The following is a 3551-nucleotide window of genomic DNA, read 5'->3' as shown; positions in this document are numbered from 1 at the left end:
TGACTGAGGGCGCCCTTGTAAACATTGCTTCCAACACAGTGTGTGAATAAGCTTCATTTGATTAGTCTTTTTTAGTTATGTAGTGGAGGTCATGACCCCAAGTCAGCCAATTGTTGCCCATTTGGATCATTACAGGACTGCTGCTCTTCTGATGATGGTCGTGGTCTTGCATTATTGACGTTGAATACTGAGCATCTAATTCAAAAATAATTAAATCATAATTAATCAAGATGAGTGCACAGCATCTTTGATCATTGATTTGGAATTGGCGCTATATAAATCCTTAACATTTTATTATCATTAATAATCTAACCATTTAATTAAACATTTCCTGATAGGTACAGATATGATGTTAAATAAAACAATAATGATAAGGTTACTGGTATTAAAATGATGATTGTTATTAATTATTATTATTATTACCTCCGCCAACTTCGTTATTTAGCTATTTAGTTGGCACGAGGTTATATTTTTACCTGGTTTTTTATTTACCTAATTATTTATCTGTCAGCATATTTGTTGTGAACAGACTACAGCCCATATTTTATCAGAAATTCATCAAACTTCGCCACAATGTTCCTTTACCCAAGATCTAGAGCTGATTGAATTTTGAAGGGTCAGGGTCAAAGGTCAAGGTAATAATCAACAAAAAAATCTATGTCTATACTACACTAGCCCATAGTTTTAATCACAAACTTGTCAAACTTGGTCACATGTTCCATAACCAAAGATCTCAAAGTATTTGAATATTCAAGGGTAAGGGTTAAAGGTCAAGGTCACAATCAATGAAAAACTATTTTTTAAAAACTTATTTGTCTATCTATAGCCCATGGTTTTTTTTTCTGTAAAACATCTGTAAAATTTACATACTGTAAAATGGATTACATAAGCCTCTGAAACCCTGAAATTGTGATAGCAGAATAGGGCCAGGACTTGCATTTCTCCTTAAATAGTAACTTACTACTTTGAGTATAATAAAGAAGTTCTGTCAGTATACATTTTTAGTCACCATTCCACACTTTAGGCTTACTGATGAGTGTATTAGAAGTTTAGTAAGCATTTCTCTCTACTTTCATACCTACATGTGTTGGCCGAGAAGACACTGTGCTGGTAGGAGTAACACACTGCAAGGTGTGCACGACTGATTGGGGAGCAAGAGAAAGGAGGAACTCCGACCATCAAACAGGGGGTCGTCTTATACGCCAGACATACAAAAATTGTCAACAAATCTTCTCTAACTGGGGAGTCATCTTATACGCCGATCACCTTATATGCGAGTATACGGTATATAATAATTCTTGTGGTACGCCATGTAGATATCAATCAATCAATCGGGGATTTATCAGGCGCACGTATCTATCAACCTTGATATGGAGATGCTCGCGGCGCAGCTGCCTAAAAAATTACGATGCACGTAATTTATGATATGATAGAATTAATATATTTTTACTCTTTCCCATGCAAACTTTTAAGAATAATATAGGGAGGACATTTAAAAGGCAAATTTTCAACACTGCATGAACAAATGTAAGCTGATCTTACATTTTTTCCTTAAATGTATTTGTAAAGGTAAATTGAGATTGGTCAAAAACTGAGCTTTTGATTGGGGAAAAACACAACATAAAATCAGAAAATAACCTACAGAGTAGAAGCAAGCATATGAGGTAGGCTTATACCCCCCAAAAAAACTACAGTATCACATGAATAGGAAGGGCGGGTGCACATACCTGTCTCCAATTGTTCTTTTTGGTTTCCAGTAACCAAATTCTCCATTGAAGACCATTTCTTTCATATTAACATACAAGTAGAAATCAATAAGATATTTGAACTTGGAAATCCTGGAACCACTATGCGCTAAAGAGATTAAGATATTTTCATATTTATAGCATCCTGAAGAAGTTAATTGCAAAAGCTTGGGGTGTTCAATAAATTATATTTTGTAAAGTAAGTATAAGTAACTGCTGCTCAATATTTTTTACTGATTTAGTTCAGACTAACAGCAACTCAGGGGTCCAAAGTTGCAAGAACCCAAACTCATAAATCATATTAAGAAAAATAATCATTGTATTATATTTTTGACAATTATTGGTAAGATTTTAAGATATGAAAATGCATTTTCCCGGCACCCAGAGGTTAGTATTCTCAAAGTGTTCGCACCTCAGGTGTGAAAATTTGACTCTCATGCACCCATGAGTGCATATCATGGGGCAGGGGACATGTTCACCCCTGACATATTTTTAACTTGGGGGGGGGGTGTTTGTCCCCTCACTTTTCGTCTGAAATGGAATTTTCGTAAGTCAGAAGATGTTGAAATAAACTGCATAAAATGACCCAGGTTTTAATGAAAGAGCGCTGTACAGCCAAGGTACATCATATTTTATTGCAACATACCGGTATCTCTGCCCACAAACATGTGAATACATGACTCAAGTGTGCATGCTTTATTATTATTTGAAAAGTATGAGAAAAAGGGTGCAAAGATAATATTAGTTTTCGGCCCACGTAGGTAAAGTAAAGTAAATACATCAAAGACAATTAAGCTTTATTTTCTATGGTACAATATATCACAGCGATTTATTAGATCGATGATGATGAATTATACTATACAAGAGTGTCATATCCGGCAATCTAGAGGTACTATTTCCCCGAATTTTATCACCTAAGCCCCAACGATGGTGAGGTTGAGATGGGTGTGGACTCATGGTTCTGAAGTAGGTAAAAGTAAATACATCAAAAGACAATGTTTTTAAGTTATATTTTCTATAATACCGTACATCAAACATATTAATTAAATATATATGGTTGCCGAAAAGCTGCTAAAAGATCATTAAAATTTGTTGGCGCTTTATTTTGACTATAAAATGGTGATGTGATCAACGGCTGCGGAACGCTTTTGGAAGCCGGGGGGGGGGGTCATTTCATAAGGTCCAATATGCGAGTGAAGCGAGCATCTAGGCTGGGGGCCAGGGGGCCACTAAGGCCATCTAGGCTGGGGGTCCAGGGGGCGAGGACCCTTGGAAGCTACGGATATTTTACGAAGTTTGGTGAATTTCATAAAATTTGAATATAATTATCTTTATATCGCCATTATCTTTATATCGCCGGCTGGGTCCCCTTGAATTCGCCACTGGGTACTTTAGAAGATGGAGAATCTATACCACCTCAGCCCCACCATGGTTGGGACTGAGGTAAGAAAATTTGTGGTTATGGCACCTCTAGATGGCGCGAAATTACACTCTCAGACTTAAAATTTGAATATAATTTTGCTTATACAATACAATACAATACAAATCTTTCTTTATTCTGAATGGCTCTTTCAATACAATAAAGTACTGGTCTCCCAAGAGGTCCAGATTTATAGGAACATTACAAGAAAATAAAAGAAAGGTAAAAATTTAAAGTAAAAACTATGTACAATAGAAATTATAAAAGATTTTTAAATTCAATTAGACTAAGCAACTTAAAATTTGTGCGAATATGTACAGGAAGATTATTCCACAAGATTGATGTTCTGTACTTAAAATTTCTCTTTCCATGAATATTGTTCCATG

At 35.5% G+C, this 3551-nt stretch overlaps 1 long non-coding RNA gene across 1 annotated transcript in view; it reads right to left on the bottom strand.

Moving 5' to 3' along the window:
- LOC117124439 overlaps window positions 1-3551 on the bottom strand; it is a 14662-nt gene continuing 11111 nt past the window's right edge. The window contains exons 5-6 of the long non-coding RNA XR_004447972.1: window positions 1728-1854; window positions 1-195 (exon numbers count right to left, since the gene is read on the bottom strand). This is a non-coding gene — a long non-coding RNA (uncharacterized LOC117124439). The remainder of the gene's footprint in view (window positions 196-1727; window positions 1855-3551) is intronic.

This window comes from Anneissia japonica, unplaced genomic scaffold (assembly GCF_011630105.1).
Source record: "Anneissia japonica isolate Jap-2015-1 unplaced genomic scaffold, ASM1163010v1 scaffold6985_len198055_cov123, whole genome shotgun sequence".
Taxonomy (NCBI): domain Eukaryota; kingdom Metazoa; phylum Echinodermata; class Crinoidea; order Comatulida; family Comatulidae; genus Anneissia; species Anneissia japonica.
The sequence above is the reverse complement of the archived record's forward strand: the minus strand, read 5'-3'. Positions and strand labels throughout refer to the sequence as shown.